The sequence below is a fragment of the Macrobrachium rosenbergii genome, chromosome 41 (assembly GCF_040412425.1).
Source record: "Macrobrachium rosenbergii isolate ZJJX-2024 chromosome 41, ASM4041242v1, whole genome shotgun sequence".
NCBI lineage: Eukaryota > Metazoa > Arthropoda > Malacostraca > Decapoda > Palaemonidae > Macrobrachium > Macrobrachium rosenbergii.
Window position 1 is genome coordinate 36,009,922 of NC_089781.1, and position 20,538 is coordinate 36,030,459.

Consider the following 20,538-nt stretch of genomic DNA (forward strand, 5'->3'; position numbering starts at 1 on the left):
AATAAACACACGTAAACTTACACATCAACAGAGGAACTGCAAGAGGGGAACTACACTGCCTGTGGTGCGACTGTAACTAATGGTACACAGTGATACCAAGCATGAAAACAGTTACGCTAGTGTCGCCAGTGTACAATAATTACCACATTCTCCCCTCCTAGAAAAATTCAACATTAACAAAATGGATACCATGTCAAAAATATCAGATTAGTCCCATCCATAACGATTGGGGGCTTTGACACGCGAAAGTCGACCTCCTTAACTCAGTGGGCTCAGTGAATGAATGAGAGTCATGATTAGTATGAGGCTGTACATCTTGCGTTGTGGGTGAACCCGGAGTCTCTATATTTCCTGGTGCCTCATCCGGGTGCGCAAGAGTCGTCGGACTCTCAGGACTTGGAGCTAAGTCACGGATAGACACAGTTGACTCACGCCCGTCTGGATATTTGACACTTGCGTACATTGGGTTCACATCAACAAGTTCTACCTGATCAGTTAATGGTTCGTGTTTGCTAGACCTAACATGCCGCCCAATAATAACACTTGCCCAGGGTCAAAAGCCATGTTGGTAATCCATTTCCGAAACTAGAACGTCGTTGGAACCTGAAGAAACGCTCATGTGGAGTCTCATTGGTTGCAGTGCATAACAGTGATCTTATTGAAAGCAAAACCTCAGGAAGCACCATCTCCCAGTGTTGGTTCTTCAAACCATGAGATTCAATTGTTAAACAAACAGCCTTCCAAATAATTCCGTTGTACCTCTCAACCTGACCATTACCTATTGGGTGATAAGGTGTTGTTTTACTTGTTGCAACTCCCTTCTGAGAAAGGTACATCTTCAGTTCTTGAGAAATGAAAGAAGAACCTTGATCTGAATGGATGAAACTTGGCATTCCACAAAGACTGAAGATAGACTCAAGACATTTGATTACTGTTTTTGAATTCATATTTGAACAAGGAAATGCAAAAGGAAAACGCAAGTATTCATCAACAACTGTAAGTATGTACTTATTGTTTGTGGTGGAAGGCAAAGGTCCTTTGAAATCAATACTGAGGCGTTCCATCAGCTGTGTGGCTTTAATGAGGACCCCTTGTGCTGAACGATGGAATTGTGGTTTTGCTGTGCACAGACTTTACAAGAAGCACACACCTTTTTCACATCATCTGTTGAGAAAAGGAGGTTTTAGATCGCACAAAATGCAAAAGCCGAGTTACCCCAGGGTGACAAAGATTCTCATGAATGTCTGTAAGCTTCAACATTGGGAAAACAGAACAGCAGTATGCACGAGACAAGGTATCCGGCACAACATTCTGTTTCCCGGGACGATATTGTATCGTATAACTGATGATGCCAGCTCAAGCCTCCACTCTTGTATCTTGTTATTCTTTATCTTGGTTCTTTTTCTGTTATCTAACATGAACATCACAGAGCGCTGATCAGTAATCAGAGTAAAATGTCTTCTGGCTAAGAAATTACTCCACTTGCGAACCGCTTCAACAATAGCTGTAGCCTCTTTTTCTACAGCAGGATAATGCAACTCACTTCCTGAAGCGTTCTTGACATGAAGGCTACTGGCCTGCCACCCTGGTTCCTGCTGAGATAGCGACCTCTGAAGCATCACACTCCACAACAAAAGGAAGGCTCTCATCCACAGACCTTAGAGAAGCACCTGTAAGCTGCTTTTTCAAAGTGTTAAAGGCAGCTAGTGCTGATTCACTCAATGGAAAAGTTTTTGTGTTTATCAAGGGTTGGATTTTTATCGGAGAAGCCAGGAATCCATTTAGCATAATATGCAAACAACCCTTGAACTCTTGCAAAGACCCTATATTTGTGGGAGGTGGTAATTCCTGGAGAGGACGTAATCTGTCAGGTCAGGCCTTATGACATTATTACCAACACAATACCCAAGAACATTGATCGTAGGCACAGACATAACTGATTTAGATTCATTGAGGGTAAGCTTCCGTTTCTGAATAACCTCCAAAAATTTCTTAACATTGCTATCATGTTCCTCCTGAGTTGATCCAGCAACAGTAATATTATCTAGATATGGGAAAGTGTCTTTAAGACCCTCATCTTCAACTAACTTATCCATAGCTCTCTGAAATACTGCTACTCCATTAGTGACACCAAATGGAACTCTGCAAAACTGATATAATTTCCCTGCACCCTCAAAAGCAGTGTACTTCCTCTCACTCTCTTTAATGCTAATTTGGTGGTATGCACTCTTCAAGTCAAATGTGGAAAACACCTTGTACTTTGCAAGACTGTGCACCATGTCCTCTATCCTTGGAAGGGGATATGCATCTAGTTGTGTGTACTGGTTGATGGTTTGAGAATAATCAATACAAAGTCTCTTTTTGTGCCTGTCAAGCGGATCTTTTACAACTACGACCTGTGCTCTCCATGGGGATATGCTTGGTTCAATGATACCTTCAGATAACAAGCGTGATAACTGGTCACTTATAAACAACTGATCATCTTCACTATAGCGTCTGGATTTAACTGCAATTGGTTTACACTGTTGGGGCAAGTTCGGAAACAGTGAAGGCTCCTCAATATCAGCTGTTGCCAAGGCACAGTTACTAGTTACCCTTAAACTTGGTTTATTTCCCCCATACTGAAAAGTTACACTCTTGTGCTGCTTTTGAAAATCATGACCCAAGATCACATCACAACATATATCCTTTAAAACCCCTAGCTGAACACATGGATAATTCTGATTGACATGACCCAAGTCTACTGTAACATACCCAGGGGAGCTAGTATTCAAAGATGCTGATGCCATTGAAATCTCCTTGCTTGCAGGAACTACTATCAGCTTTAGTTTCTGTGCCACTTTCTCACTTATGAAACTATCCGAACTGCAAGAGTCAATTAATGCTTTCAGTGAATGACCATTGACAGTGATGTCTGTAGCTGCATGTGAAAGGTTCTTTGGAAAAGTGGCAGCAAGTGTGAGCAGAGTGGGGTTATACAGTGTAGCAGTAGTGCTGTCAGAAGTCTTAGCCTTGGATCTACAGACTTTGGCAAAATGACCTGTCTTACCACAGTTGTTGCATGTAACAGCACGTGCAGGACAACTACCCTACCTGTAATGTGGAATGTATTACCACAAAAATAGCGTTTCTTCTTTGACGAATGTGCAGCAGCGACAGTCGAGTCCACAGGTGATCTTCTTTCCGCCTCTTCTTTCGTTGACTGCAGTTGTTGGTCATCACAAGGCTGTCCTTGCTGTCCTGGAACTAAAGCACCTGCATGAGGAACAGGCAAGTAAGACGTGTAGGAATCAGCATTACGCTGGGCAAGATCCAACGACGGGCCTGACTGTACCCCGCCTCCAGATCCAGGACTTGTTTTTCAGCAGGCGCTGACGAATAAATGCTGAGGCAATACCGTTAATAAACGCATCACGTACCATCTCCTCCCGGTATTGTTCAGCTGTGACTGCCTTAAAGTTACAATCCTTGCTTAGTTATGTAACTCTATCAGAAATTCATCAAAGGGATTCACCTGACTGCTGTCGTCGGGTTGCCAAAACATGCCTTGCAAAAATCTCGTTCGGTAACTTGACGTAAACACTCTAGTTTTTGCAACGCACCTTCATATGTAATACAGTCTTCAATAAGTTCGTACACACTCGGGGATACACAGTTCACTAGAGCCCTCAGCTTGTTGGGTCGGCCTCTCCACTCTCCTCTATGAAGTTTTGAAAGGTTGGTGGCAGTGTTTCACTCCTTGGCGCCGTAGGAGAGCTGGGATCTGTGTCCAGTCGACATGGCTTAAGCAGCTTAGCCATGATGAGTATTTTGTTGAATAAAGCTTGTAGTTTGCTACCAAGTGTTTCAGTCTTATAACACTTGTGGCAAGTGTGACGAAGGCAGTGTCGTCCCTTGCCCCTTTAAAGCTTTCCTCGAATTAATTAAACGTGCATATCCCTTAAATAGAGCTGTTTCAACACCCGCCAAAATGCGGTCTAATGTCACCGATTCTGACTTCGAATGAGGTACGTGCTATTTTGAAAAGTTATAGATTTACTAATTCCACGGCCCTTCTGGGGGGGTCCGGGGGGGGGCCAAGTGATAGTGCAGAATGAGCATGGATGCAGACATTCCCAATCACATACAAATTACTGCGAGCTTGGAGGCAGATGTCTCCCTCGCGCAACCCCCTCTCGTGCCCTCCTCTACACCGAAACCTGCAGCACTCCTCCACACCAGTGCCCGCTCCCCGTGCGATGCCCCTCCTGACGGACCAACCAAGGGCGGCCCTCAGCATAAAGCTGCCGGCATTCACCCATCAGAACCCAGCGTCCTGGCTCCACAGGGTCGAGTGGCAATTCAGGGTGGCAGGCCTGACCGACTAAGTGTTGAAGGTGGACATCGCCATCAACGCCCTACTGGAGGAGATATACAAGAAGGTCGCCCCGTGGGTGACGTCAGCAACGAGCCCTGCCACATTCCAGGAATTAAAGGCCACTCTCGTTGGAGCAGCCTGCACCCTTGATCTCGCCATCAACCCCCGACAAGACACAAACCTCTTGGAAACGTGGCAAGCCCTCCAGAACCACCTCCTCCTCCCGGAGACTGACAGCAGCGGCAGGCACAAAGAGATTAGCCTGTCGAGGGAGATCCTCCTGCGGTATCTGCTCCCAGAGGTCCGTAGGCAGATCACGGAGCCATAAACCCTGCCCGGTCGAGGACCTGATAAGGGTGGCGCCGCGGCGAAGCGGGCGTCTACGCCACGCCTGCACACCCCATCAACTGCCTCCAGCCGGAGGACCCCACCACAGAGTGCATCAACGTCGTCGACAGGTGATGGCCACCCCACCACCAAAGAAGGAAAGGCCAGGGCTTTGCTACTACCACCAGAGATTTGGTAAAGCTACCTGGAAATTTGAAGCCCCCTGCCTTTTTGCCCAGGGGAGGCAGCCGCCACCCTCACAGGCCGCCATGGCAGCAGCATCCAAAACATCCAGGAGCCCCGCACCAGTAGGCTTCTACGTCCGCGACACTATCTCCGGCAGGATGGTACTGATCAACACTGGGGACATGTGGTCAGTGTTCCCGCCTTCCAGAAAGGACCGCAGGCGCCTGCTGGACCTGGCTGCCTCCCTGACATCTGCCAGCGGGTCCCCCATCCTCTCCTATAGCACCAGGCTCCTGTCGGTCTCCATCCTGGGCCGGAGATACAAGTGTAACTTCATCGTTGCAGACATTAGGACCCCACTCCTGGGTGCGGACTTCCTCCCCCACTTCGGACTGGCAGTCGACGTCAGCCGCAAGTGCCTGCTGGACACCGAGTCCTGCCAGTCCCTGCCCCTGTTGCCGGGTCCTAGAGTGCCCACAATCTGTTCCGTCGCTCCTCACTAGTATGCCTCCCTCTTGAAGGAATTCCCGGAGGTATTCAAACCCGAGCTTCATCAGGTGCCCGGGGCCCCTGCCAAACACTGGATATATCATCACATCAAGACACGGGTCCCCGATGCACGCAAAGTTCTGGAGGGTTCCCCCACAGCGCCTTCAGGAGGCCAAGAAGACCTTTGCCGAGATGGAGCATATGGGCATATGCAGGAAGGCCTCCAGCCCATGGGCCTTCGCTCTTCACATGATGCAGAAAACTGTCTCACTAGAAGGGACTGCTTTACACTCTGGAAACTTCGAGTGAAAAAGGTCAGCATTTACTAAGTTAACTGAGCTACCAGAATCAATGAAAAGAATCCTTTGAAAGATTTTTGCGGAATATCTTCACTCCCTAATGAATGTGTTACACATGTCTCAGACTGTGTCTTAGGTGTCTCACAAGTTTTTTTCCTGTGTATATCTGGAACAAAGCAACCTGACTCACCTATTGTACTCCCCTGAATTCCCGTAAGAATGTTGATGTTATGTTGCATGCAAGAAGGGTGTCCTAGCAAAACCATTTCACCTAAGGCTAATCCTTCTATGACCAAAAATGATTCTACTATTGTCTTTCCACCGATACAAAGCGTAAGAAATGACGAACCTAAAATATTCAGTTTCCTCGCTTGTACGTCACACACTGTCTCACTAGAAGGGACTACTTTACACTCTGGAAACTTCGAGTGAAAAAGGCCAGCATTTACTAAGTTAACTGAGCTACCAGAATCAATGAAAATAGAAATTTCACTGCCATTAGAAAATCCACGTACAATCGGCCTAGGTTCTAGTGACTCTAAGACCTGATTGCTCATTATCCTGTGTCCGTCTTCGAACTTATCTTGTGAAAATTCTGCTGTTCCTTTGTGTATCTAGAACTTGCATCATGTGGAATTCTCCTGTCATATCTAGAAAAACCTCCCCGTGACTTCCCTGAATATTCTCTTTTCTTTGTGGCTGGGCAAAATCTCCATCCATGATCTGAAGATTTGCAAACTGAACAATATCTCACTCTGCAATCTGATTTACTATGTCCTAGTTTATCACAATTAAAACAACGTATCGTTGTGACTGATCTCTCTGGAATTTTCTTCGATTCTACTCGTGCACATGTCTTCGCTGTTGCATCATTTCCCGAATGCGAGGGATTAGCATTGTTCTGTGGTTTCGAAACTGCAGCAGACATCTTTGCACCTCCCTGTACAAAACTACTGTCTAGCGTCGGACATTTTGATAGATTTTTATTAATCTGTGCAAACAAAAAGGATTTGTCTGTATCCAGATCAATTCTTTTGTCAAAACTATCTACAATTACATCTGGGACCGACGTTAAAAGGCAAGCAAAGTGTAACAATCTTTCAAAATTATCTAAGGAGATATTATTTCCAGTTACCCATGGAGAACCTGTTATAGATTTCTTTAACTCCCCTACTGCATCAAATAAATTCGCACTGTATGTGACCAGTGAATCGTTACCCTTCTTTATTTTGAGAAACGCTCGCAAATTCCGAACTGCACACTCACGTTGAACTCCGCCATAAGTAGCTCGTAGAAATATCTGCAGTTCTTCCAAGTTTTACACCTTCTGAACCCGAAACTGCGTACCCGTTTCCCAATATCTCCTTTGTCCAATTCCAGAAATGTCTTTGCTTCTGTTAAAGCTTCAGCGCCATTCGTAATTTTCTTGGAATTCAGATAATTGTTCACTGACTCAATGAAAGTTTCTATATTTTGGGTTGGCTTCCCGTCAACTAACCCTTTAAAATTAGTAATTCCCTCGCTTAACGCTCGTCACTTTATGCACCACAACTGATTGGGATGTGCTTGCTGCATCGTCCGGCATTTTGAGTGATTATACGCCCTGAGCGTAACAACAAAAAAAGAAACCAAAAAGAACACTAGAGAAAGGCAAAAGTTACCCTCTAAAAAGAAGAACAGAAAACGGAGTTCTGCGCAACTTACGAGAATGGGGTACTCACCAATTTGAAAGAAAACGGAGCACTTATCACTCGTGACTTGCTAACAGAAACCAGAGCTATGTGCAACCTGTGACATCACCATCTCGAAGACGAAGCAGAGGAACACAAGCGTGATTTTTGTTGAATCACCACTTTGCTTAATTAACTCACAATCGCCACTAATCACACTTATTTGGGTATTTTGTTAACCCCAAAATTGCTCTAGAGATCACCCAGATCTATTTCACAACTCCCCACTCCCAATACTCGAATAGAGACGGAAAAAAATTCCCCGTATTACACACGTAACTCGACCCACTCAGTCATTCAACACTGACTCGTCGCTTCTGCCCCGAGGCTAGTCTGTGTCTTGGGCATCAACGTTACCAATTAGTCTATTAGTAATCTCCCTCTTTCGCTAACCCCAATTAAGACCATTTAACTTTTAAAACGCTTGCCACCATTAAAGACATGGGACACCGCTGCCACCATTAAAATCTGTTACAGGGAACAGAATCAACCCTTTTTTTTGAAGTGTACGTAGCGTGATCTTAGCGATCTACTTCAGGAAAAAGACGTATGAAGGTTCAACCCATGATTCCCCTCGCATTTTTCCTCTCTCTCTCTCTCTCTCTCTCATCGTTTATCGAAGCTCATCCACCCGACCTCTCTCATTCTCACAAGTAATTAAATGGACTATTTAAAGAAACACAGTCGTTCCTACAAAAATAGGTTTATTATTCAAATAACCCAACAAGAAATGAATAAAACAAAGTAAAGATTAAAATGCATAATAAATGAATTATCGAGTCAGATAACTAAACTCTAAACTGCAAAGCACTTCTGATTAAAGAAGTCTCATTATGGCTAATAGCCTGGAAATACCCAAAATCACATACTCCCAAATCAATAACCAAACGTCATGTCCAAAAAAAAACAGTCTACCACAAGTCCACAAACATCTGTCGAAAGAATTAAACATGATAGAAAACTCCCAAAAATATATGAAATACAAAACACAATAATGGAAAGTGTAAAATGCATAGCCAAGATATGGCAAACGTAACACAACAAAATAATAATATAAAAAGAGGTATGAATATTCATATTAAATTTCCCACACCAGTTCACAAGTTCATAATGATCAGAAAGTCATGGTAAAAATCACAAGTTCAATTTTCTCCCATAAAAACAGAGATTTGAAACTCTACCTTATCTGCCGATTTTCAAAGCCTGGAACCACTCCAAAGCTATGACTGGACAACTGCAGTTCTGTCACGTTAATGAACGATCAAACTCACTTTTAGGGCAGATTTTGGCATAATCTAGATCAAAGTAACGCACGTACTCACAAATATACATAACGCTTCGGAGATCACCTGATCTCCAATATTGCTGAGCTTCTCGCGCAAAGAGCTGAGGAAGCAAAATATGCACTGTTTCAGCAATCTTGCATCAAACCTCTCGCCCTAGTTCGCTCTTACACCGAATCTTCCACGATAACATCTTAAAGCATTGAAGCTATGAAATGCATATATGTGTCCTTTAAATATATCATCACATCAAGACACGGGTCCCCGATGCACGCAAAGTTCTGGAGGGTTCCCCCACAGCGCCTTCAGGAGGCCAAGAAGACCTTTGCCGAGATGGAGCATATGGGCATATGCAGGAAGGCCTCCAGCCCATGGGCCTTCCCTCATCACATGGTGCAGAAAACGGACGGCTCTTGGAGACCCTGTGGCAACTACAGGCGGCTCAACCTCACTATGAACCCGACCACTACCCTCTACCAATCATGCAAGACCTAACGGCCTCCTTCCACGGGGCCAAAATATTCTCAAAACTAGATCTTTTAAAATCATATTTCCAGGTACCAGTAGCTCCAGAAGGCATCCCCAAAACCGCCATCATCACGCCCTTCGGGTCCTACATCTTCGCCTTCTCCACCTTCGGCCTGAGGAACACAGGGGCGACCTTTCAGAGACTGATGGACAGCATCCTGGGGGACCTGAACTTCTGCGTCTGCTACGTCGATGATTTCCTAATTTTTTCCAGGTCCCACAAGGAACACCTTCGGCACATCTGGAAGGTCCTGCAGCGCGTGCAGGAGAATGGCCTCGTCGTCAGGTTCAGCAAGTGCACCTTCGGCGTCGATAAGGTGGAATTCCTGGGCCATGAGATATCCCCAGGAGGCGTCCGCCCAGTTGCATCGAACGTCGAGGCCATCGTCAGTTCCCCACCCCTACCTCCATCAAGGCTGTACAAGAATTCCTCGGGAAGTTCAATTACTACAGGAGGTTCAACCAGGGGATCACACAAACCATGGTCCCCCCTAACGGAGATCCTCAAGGGCCATCCGAAGGCCTTAGTGTGGGGCCCTGATCAGCAGAGGGCCTTCTCCCTGACAAAGGCTGCCCTCGCCAAGGCAACAGCTTTGGCCCACCAGGACCCCAGCACCCCCCTCCAGCTAACAACAGACGCCAACAACGTCACCTGTGGGGCCGCCCTGGAACAGGTCGTCAACGGAGCCCCTCAGCCCATCGCCTTCTTCAGCAAGAAGCTCAGTCCCACCAAGTCCCGCTGCAGCACCTTCAATAGGGAACTCTTCGCGGTGTACCAGGCGGTACGCCACTTCTAGAGTTGCAAGGACGATTGAGGATTTGAGTGAGTTTGATTTTGAGATAGAGTATATACGGGGGGCTGAGAATGTGATTGCAGATGCAATGTCGAGAATGTATGGTGAGGGGGTTAATACTGTGGAAAGTGACTGGGACCTGAACAAGGTTCCTGCAGGGTTGGTTGTAAGGGAAAGGTTTGTGGGGAGTGATCGGGTTTGGCAATGCTTATTTTGGGGGTTGAAAGATTTGGAAAATAGGGGTTTGGTTAAAGGGGTACCTGAGAACGTGAATGAGTTACGGGCAAGGTTGGGGGTGTGCATGGACGAGGAAGGGGTAGACAACGAGAGAATGTTGTTACAATTGTTTTTGGCGGTAGCAGATTTGTTTGGAATCAGAGTGGTTTTGCACTATGGGTGGAGCAGACCAGTTGCCTCCAAGCTCGCAGTAATTTGTATGTGATTGGGAATGTCTGCATCCATGCTCATTCTGCACTATCACTTGGAGTGTGAGGGAACACTCGCGTCAATACATGCTTGGGAGCATGCCGTGTGGGTCCGCTACTGACGCCAGTGATTTGCCAACGAGGGTTGGTAACGCCCGAACGCTTTGTTAGAGCGCTGTAGTTAGTCCATTAGGGGCGTGGGTTGGTTCATGGGGCCAAGACTAAGTTGCCGTTTGGGTCCGTTAATGGCTCCGGGAACCACTCCGGGGTTCACCACTGTGAGAGGTGGTAAAGAAAGAGCAGGAAGACAAGTACTGCTAGTTTATTATTGAAGCAACCCGCTTATAAAGCAGCGTGCGGACGTCTGCATATATGCAGAGACCACGAGTACAAAAATTTTACATGTGACCTGACGGTCAAACTATTTCTCTGCAAGACAGGACAGGTACATACAGAAAGCATCATGATTGGACATAAAAATACTGTCACACATACATGGTACAAGGGTAAATGAATAGATAATAAATAAATAAACAATTCACAATAATGATAAGGTTCCGACTGTTCGATCTTAGGTTGCATGTGAAGGCACCGTAGAAAACGGGATGTCTACCGTAGAGAACCCAATGACCGGGGACTTTACAGGTATGCCTGATTTAATGCATGAAGATTCACATTTAACCTAATAAACTTTTGCTTCTAGGCCTATTTCAGTGGTATCTACCAAAACTAACCCAGTGTATTATACTGAAAATACATATTGCACTGTGCACGATGTATATGATGAAATCATGGGTTTGGATGAAATTTTAATGCTTGCAAGACACACGAGTTCAGATGAGGTAGTTGTACGCTCCTCTCAATGGCCAATGCTTCGAGCATAACGGCAAGATTTCGTAAAACAAGGAAGGTGTACTTGAGGCAGGTTACTAAAAGGCGGCATTCCCGTCAACAACATTTTACTGACGTTAAAGTCATACACAAAAATACAAACTAATCTTGGTAAATAAGTACCTCTCAATACAAACAATGTTGAACAATTTTAATACCAAACAATACTGCACAAATTACAAGTTAACAATGAATAACAAAAAATGTAGATTCAACATCCTCCCAACCATAGGAGTACACTGCTACTCCTATGAAACTCTTACCACATACTGTACACAGGTTACAAATCTAGTTTCACAGGTGCTTTTACCAAACGCCCTCTGCGAGTATAAGATATTGGCCCAACTCTGGATTGTGAAATATCTGGATCAGAGTCATCAGCATTCACATCAGAATGATTATAAACAGGTTTAGGCACAGATTTATCATTCACCTCGGAAACAATACAAGGTACACCACCTTCGGCTTCTGTGTCCAAAACATTTGAAATCTCAAGATCATGCAATTTTTGTACTGGTCTGTTAATAATACCTTTAGAAGTTTTAACATCAACACTTCTTATCACACCATCTTTACCTGGATATACTTCTATAATAACACCAAGTGGCCAGGACAACCTACGAACATTACCTTCCTTGACTAATACCACAGAACCTTTCTTTACATTACACTTAGATACAAAACCTTTAATGGCACACGGTAAATTTCTTATGTAATCAGAGCTCCATATTTCCCAAAACTTATCCAACTGTCTTTGTCGGGCAGTCTCTCTCATACATAAATCTTTAGAAGACACACAAGAAGAATGCTCCTCAACAACTTCTGGCTGGACACCAGAGTCTATGGACAATAAGAAAATGTGAGGGGGTCAATGGATTGGATGTATCAACCTCCTCACCCACAAATGTCAAAGGTCTCGAATTAATGCAAGCTTCAACCTCATAAAGAGCAGTTTCCAATTCACATCTAGATAGGCATTTGGCACCCAATGTCTTTTTCAGAGCAGACTTAACTGATCGAACTAGACACTCCCACCAACCTCCCCACCAAAGAGAACGGGGAACAATAAATTTCCACTGAGGAGCTAATGGGCCATAGTGTTGCTGTAATAACTGAGAAACTCCAACAAATGTCTTTGCATTATCAGAATAAAAAATTGAAGGAAGACCACGTCTTGCTGTAAATCTACGGATGGCAAGGAGACAATCTGGCATAGAGAGAGAATCAGTGAGTTCTAAGTGTACAGAACGAATAACAGCACAAGTGAAAAGCAAAATATAGAATTTTTTGGAGGGCAAATCTACACAAAACAATGGCCCAGCAAAATCTAACCCTCTTACAGAAAAGGGAGGTGCTGATTTAACTCTCAGTTCAGGGAGAGGAACTACAGGTTGACTACAAGCCTTGGAGTCATACCTGCGGCAAGTTACACATTCTCTACACACAGTCTTGGCTATCCTTTGAAGTCGCACAATCCAATAACCATTTCTCAATGTGGACACAAGGGTAGAAACGCCAGAATGTTTCAGAAGAACATGCTGGAAACGAACTAAAGTCTTCACTACATGAGTAGAAGGAAGAATAATAGGATGTTTGCTTTCATAACACAGATCTGAATACAGTGAACCCCCCATATTCGCGGGGGATGGGTACCACAGCCCCCGTGAATAGCTAAAATCTGTGAATACATAAAACCCCTCTAAAACCACTTAGAACTGCCCATTTTGATAGTTTAAACACAAGAAAAACCCTGTAAAAATGCTTATACCAGAGTTTTTTAATAGTTTTATCACAAAAAGTGCACTTATTCATGAAAATTATCTGAAAATACAGTAATTAGTGAATATTTCTCAGTGAAAAATACCGCGAATGGGCAAATTTTCCGCAAATAATGGGTAGATATGTTCCACAGAGAAACTGCGAATGTGTGAGTCCGCGAATCGTGAGAACGCGAATAACGGGGTTTACTGTATTCTAAACGACCTTTAATTCTCAAAAGACCATCATTATCCAAAAAAGGATCTAATTTTACCAAAGGGCTCCCCCTGTGAAGTGGTCTACCCTGAATCAGGGATTCAAATTCTCGTGGATATGCTTCCCTTTGAACACAAAGGTACAACTTACTCTTAGCTTTAGTTAATTCACAAAATGATAAAGGACCAGAGCATTTAACAGATTGTGGTTTGCAATTATTAATAAATCTTAAGGTCCAAGCTACTATATTAAGGGCTTTCTGAAACTTACTCCATCTAGAAAATTCAAATACTTGGGAAAATGAATCCACAGTTATACAAGCTACTACATTTTCCTCAGAACTTTCATCCCTTAATGAAATCCTTAACTGTTCAGGTTGAAGCAAAGACAAGACTCAGACTCTTGAAGCCACAGGTGGCCTACCAACCAAAGATCTGAAGCTACAAGGTGTTCAGCAAACACCCTCTAGAAATGAGATCAGCAGGGTTATCCTTTCCTGGGCAATGATACCAACAATCAGGTGATGTTAAGCTCTGAATTTCCATGACTCGATTTGCTACAAGTGGTTTCCATCTACTAAGGACTCCTTTTATCCAGGACAGTGCAACTGTAGAGTCTGTCCAGCAATATGAAGTTACATCTTCCTTAAAACGAAGGGCAGATTTGACAAAAACTAGAAGCCGGGCACTAAGCATTGCCCCCAGCAACTCCAAACGAGGCAGTGAGACCTTTATAGGAGCTGAGCTACCTTACCTCTGCTCATAACAAGGGAAGCTTTAAAGGAACCATCCTGCAAAGGAACTCTCAAATACACACAAGCACCATATCCCTTTTCAGATGCATCCCCAAAGGAATGAAGCTCTAAACCTGTTAGGTCTTTCCATGAAAGATCCTCAAAGTAACATCGCTGAACCTTCCATGAGCCAAGTTTCTCAAAACCCCTTAACCACCTTTGAAATTTACAATGCAACTCTTCAGGTAACACATCATCCCATTTAAGTCCAATTCTCCATACATCCTGAAAAAGAATTTTGGCAAACATAACAAATGGGCTAATAAGTCCAAGAGGATCAAAACATCTGGCTATTAGGCTGAGAACACTTCTCTTAGTGGACACCACACCCATCTGAGGCCCAACATTTACTTCACTAAATGAAAAATAATCATGAGTGGAAACCCACTGTATACCCAAGATTTTTACAGATTTACTTCCACAACAGTCATTAGGGTTTTCATTAAATTTATCTGCTAAACTCTTACAATTTGAATTCCATTTAGATAAAGACATACCAGCTTCAGACATAATCTTACAGGCTTTATCAAATTTTACACAAGCTTCAGTAATACTGTCAGCTCCTGACAGCCAATCATCCACATACAGATTACAATTCAGTTCGTCAACTACTTCAGAATTAGGATATGACCTTAAATGATGTTTAATTGTAGCATTCAACAAGAATGGGCTACTCTTACTACCAAAGGGAACACGAACAAACCTCATGACACGGACAATGCCCTTATTTTGCCACAAAAACCTGTGAACATCTTGGTCTTCCCTCTGCACCTTGATTTGAAGGAAAGCTTTAGTTATGTCTGCTGTTAAAGCTACCTTCCATCTTCTAAATCGTATCAACACTTCAACAAGATCAGGATTGAGAAAAGGTTCACATTCCAAACAGTCATTCAAAGAAATACCATTATAACTTACAGCTAAAGCATCGAAAACAGGTCTTACCTTGGTAGAATTACTACCCTCACAGATAACAGGACGATGTGGTAAGTAATAAACAGGATATACACTAGAAATCTCAGAATGTGGCACTTCGTCAATAATGTCACCCTTTTCATATTCTTCAAAAACCTCATCATACCTTTCCCTTAAACCAGGAGTTTTAACAAATTTCAAATTTAAATTTTCCAACCTCTTACATGCTAGTTTTTCATTATTTTTCAAACTCTTTTTAGCAACATCAGATTTCCATGGTAAAGACACTTCATACCTACCATCAATAAACTTTACATTATCAGAAAATTTCTGTAAAACAGTACTGGATCAAAACTCATTGATACAGCTTCTTTGAAGAGATTCCCACAGATTCAAGATCCCAAAATTTATGTAAATCACTCAGATACATTATTTATACATAAAGGCTGGGAAGTTACACTTACTCTGTCCAGAGGAACATTACAAGACCCTGACAAAACCCACCCAAACAGAGATTCCTGAGCTACTAAATTTTTAGATTGTAGAGTTTTATTAGGTACCATAAATCTCCAATAGGCATTTAGGCCTACCAAAATATAAAAATTTTTAAAGTAAATTGTATTTTTCCTAACTATACAAACCCGAGGTCCTTTACATTAGGAATTTCTTTCAGGCGTAGGCTGGAAACAGCCGTTAAACTGATGAGCAAGGTGGTTAGGCAGTAACTACAGCCAGGTAGGCGGGGATACCCGCCTGCCCGGATGTAAACATTCCAGTTTGCCTTTCGGTCCAGGTTCAGATTGAGGGGTGGCATGAGGTGGGCATAAAGTGTAAAGGACCTATGGTTTGTATAGTTAGGAAAAATGCAATTTACTTTAAAAATTGTTATTTGTTCCGACACAATATACAAACCCTCGGTCCTTTACATTAGGAAGACTCACTGGTTGGGGGGAGGAATCTGAGTGAGTCTCCTGAACTGATTGGAGTTCTGACACACCTGGGTTACTCCTCCTGGTCGAAAGAGTGAGGAGAGTGCCGTGCCTCTGACATATTGATCAGAGTGTAGGAACTGCAAGATCAAATGTCAGATACTGGACCTTTTCGTATGAGTGAGGAAACGTAACTCCTACGAAATAGCCTGGAAGGATCTAGAGTCGGAGGCAGTAAGGAAAAGCCAAGATAGGGTTCCCTTATTGCCAGTCTCTCCTTCCTCCCCTTGCTAGAGGAAGGAGCGGAATTGCTCCTATGATTCTAAAAGAAGAATAGGATGGGTGCTCAATGTGTCGTCTTACCGCATCAGTGCCAGTTCCAGCAGCTTTTGATTCGAGTCCTATTCTCATCCCTAAGGAGGAGAAGTTGGAGGACAGGGAAGGAGGAGGAAGAGAGGCCAGTCACTCTTGGAATCCTTCTCACTTCCAGAACCAACACCTTAGGCGAGATCCTCTTGAAGGAGCCGGATAAGACACCCAACTTGTTGAGCAGCCACCACAGACCCAAGGAAAAAGGGTTCTAAGGGCCTGTGGGCAAGACCGAAGGAAGAAGACAAGAGTTTGGTCTAAGAGACCACGTCTTGCTTCCAGACCAACAGAAACTTCCGGAATGCGAGGGATGGACCAAGCCATCGACTTCGTGAGCTCTCGGGTGAAAGGTACCGGTATCATCGTCATCAGCTGCCAAGTACCTCCTTGATCGCTTCACGAAGTCAGGAGGAAGATGTGTCCTTAGACACTTCTTCCTTGGGAGAGACAGTACTAGCGAAAACGTTGACGACATACAGGTTAGGAATGTCGAGCCTTTCGGAAAGTACCACAGCTCCCAATAGGACAAAGTAACGAATGATCTGGATCATCGACACAAAGTCCAAGGAGGAGGGGAACAAGAAAGACTCGAACCCGACAGTCGATGCCAATGGATGCCAGTCCACCTACGACATCCGAGGTCGAGTCGAGGTATGATCTCCATCCCTGTTCTTCCATCTTCTACGCCAAGGCCAGGGTAAGATGAGAGATGGACCTAATAAGGCATATCTCTATCCGCTGACTCGTAGGGGCGAGTGCAGAGCACGGACAGGAACCCTAAACGAGTCGCATGCCACCCAGGAAACAGTTCCCTGGGAGAGCACGACTGAAGAAGCTTCTCGTCCGTAGCTAACTCTTGACTGAGGAGACGAAGGCTACTTCAGATAGAAGACTAGGTCGCAAGGGCCTACGTTCTTCACAAATGAAAGGGAGAGAAGCAACCCTCGGCGGAGAAGACGAGGAAGTCCAGACTTGACGAGTGGCTTTGACCCGAGAAGAAGTTCCAACGACGACACCCCCAGCGAAGACTGATCCAGTCCCTGGGACAGTGTTGCAGAGGACTTTAAGGGATATCCAGCTATATCCGTTGCCGCTCGGTGAGAAAGCCTGTGCTTGCAAGGAAAGCTGGAAAGTCTCCCAGTCCTGAAACACACAGGGATGTACTGCCTCAAGAACCGCTTCTTGTGTAGCTGCACAGGAGGTTGGGTCAAGGGGAATTCTTCTCGATGCCTCGGCAATCAGGTCGGATGAAGGCGAAGTCTTCAAGTATTTGTCTATAACTCGGAGTGAGCAATGTTTATGAACCCCTAGCGAAACGGACAAATACAGAGGGAAAAAACGTCGATATCGAGTTTTCACCAAAAGACAGCATGCCTCAACAGAGCGGCCCCTGGTCTGGTATGAAGGAGTGAGAAAAAACTACCGACTTGTGTGCAGGAAGGCAAGAGAAGGAAGGTAGGGATTTCTCAGTCGAGCAGTCTCTGCATGAATCTTCGTGAAGAAAAAGTGAGCAGCATGTTCCGTCCCGAACACTCAAACCCGAGGCCATATTTGCCTACCAATACATCCCCACCAGGAATGCATCTGGTTAATTGAGCTGCCAAGTGTGCAATAGAACAACACTCGAGTACCTGCAAATGTCGAGATGAAACAGGAGGAAAAAACGATTGCCTCTTGTTTGTCGACAAATGCCACTACTGTAGTTTTGTTGTTCAACGAAACCAGTGAGTGCTGTAAAATCCATCCTGAATTCTCGGACGGCCAAAAGGCTGCCCTGAGCCCAGGACGGTGATGAGAAGGTACTAATCGTCTCGGTCACACAAATTCAAGACAAGGTCTTACCAGTGTGCGCCTATTCCTTAATCTGTGAACCCATAAGTAGACACAAGATGTGGGGAATATGCAAAGCATATTCAAAGGTTCCTTCAATCAAGCATTAGCCTAACTCTTTCCTCATACATCAAAGAGGAAAGAACGGAGGAATTATTATTACTTTCCACCATGGGGAAGCTTTAACTGAGCAATTACCACTGAGCTGGCATTTCCTGAAGCACGGGAGAGGTGGCGGGATGGAAGTTGATGGAAAGAATTGCCGAGACCTTTGATTAAAACTTCTAAAGGGAATCCATTCCCAGGTCTCGGCAATGTCACTGCAGTTCCAGAGACCAATAAGTATCATCGTCCAGGCAATACTGCAGATGAATGAATTAAATTAAAAAGTTTAAAGACCACTGAGCTGACCATCAGCTCTCATACAATAAAATGACATTTAGGCTCAGACTGGGACCTAATAGGTCACTTGTCAATGATGATAAACGAAAAAAAATGAAATTAAAATTCACTGGAACATAACACAATAAAACATTTTAAAAAATCTTCCATACATTTTAAAAATTATATTAAATAAATTAAGTAAAATCATAAAATTTACTTGTTTTAAAATTCATTATACTGATTATTGTTTTTTTTATATTTTTTAATTAATTTACAGTTCTTCAAGAACATTAAAATGGAATGCTATTGAAAATGTTGAAAGATTCTGACAAAATTTCTTTCATCGGACTCTATTTCCAAAATTTGATAATTCGTTGTCGGTTATATTTTGGACATTCACATAAGTATATGTAACTGTTATCCGTTATTATTATTGCAATCTGGGCATTTGGGAAGAGGGCCACATGGACTGTTCATTAAGTGTCCATGTGTCAAACGAGTATGGCCTATTCAAGACGTGTCAGAATTACTTGTGCTTGTCTCTCTCTTTGATATGACGAATTCCATTTTCCAACACTGGATTTTATCTGTTTTAATTTATTATTTTCAGGTTCTTCTGTTCCATATATTTTGCCATTTTTTTACAATGACTGTTTTTATATATTTTGTATAGTCACTGATAGGGATGTCTACATTTGTTCTTGTGTGCTTCTTTGTCTTTATCAGCCTCTTCATTTCCTTTAATCCCTACATGGGCAGGGATCCAACATATTTCAATATTTTTTCCCTTATTATACAATTTATGGATTGAGAACTTTTATATGTTGTACAATATTATTTTTTGGGATTATAGCTTTGAATAGCTTCTATAGCACTTCTGGAGTCGCTATAAATTACAAAATTATTATATGAGACTTCTCTAATTATTTTTATGGCTGATACTATTGCACATAACTCAGCTGTAAATACAGAGGCTTTGTCTGGGAGAGAGAACTGATACGTTTTGTTTTGGGATACCTTTGCAGCATATCCCTCCGTATTGTGATTTAGATCCGTCAGTATATATTGCGTAATGTGGACCTTTTCGGATTATATGCTCTACTGCATGTTGTCTTTGGTATTCTGGAGTATATGAATGATTTTTGATAAATATTTCAAGTGTGTACAAATTCTCATTTTATTCATTGTCCAAGGAGGAGGCAATTTTAATTATTACAGGCAATTGTATATATATATATTTAGTGACTCAAACAATCTTCTAGCTCTAATTGGGAAAGAAGGTGGATGATTGTTTATAAACACATCTTAATCCAAATAATTTTTTTTGGTTGGAGAATCATTTGTCTGAATTCTCAGAGCACTCTTCATTGTTACTAGCTCTCTCTGGAGAGACAGAGGTAGTTCACCACATTCAACTTGTAAAGATGATGTTGGTGATGATCGAAAAGCTCCTGAACATATTCTAAGATTCATTATGAATGGGTCTACCGTTTTCAGCGTTGCGTCTGATGATGCCGAGCCATATATTTCACTTCCATAATCAACGATAGACAGCACTGTTGCTTTATACAATAAAGTAAGGGTATGTCTATTGGCTCCCAAGTAGTGTTTGATAGTTTTTAATTAGGTTTAATGCTCTTTTACATTTTGATTTCATGTATGTTATGTGGGCTTTCCAGTTCATGTGAGTATCAAATACTAATCCTAAAAATTTTGCTGTTTGGCCAATTGGTATACTATGGTTTCTGATTTTTAAGTCTATTTCTTCTCCTTTTTTCCATTTTTATTTTTATAAAACATGATTGCTTGGTTTTATCTATGGAAAATTTAAAGCCTACAGATAAAGCCCATTCATCTATTTTTATTATGCTTTTATTAATGATTCGTTCTGCATGTTTTATTCGAGATGCTGAATAATATATGGCAAAATCATCCATATACAGGTTACTTTTAATACCAGTAGGTAGATTTTTACTGATATCATTAATTGCTAACGTAAACAGTGTGCCACTAAGGACGCTTCCCTGTGGAACACCAT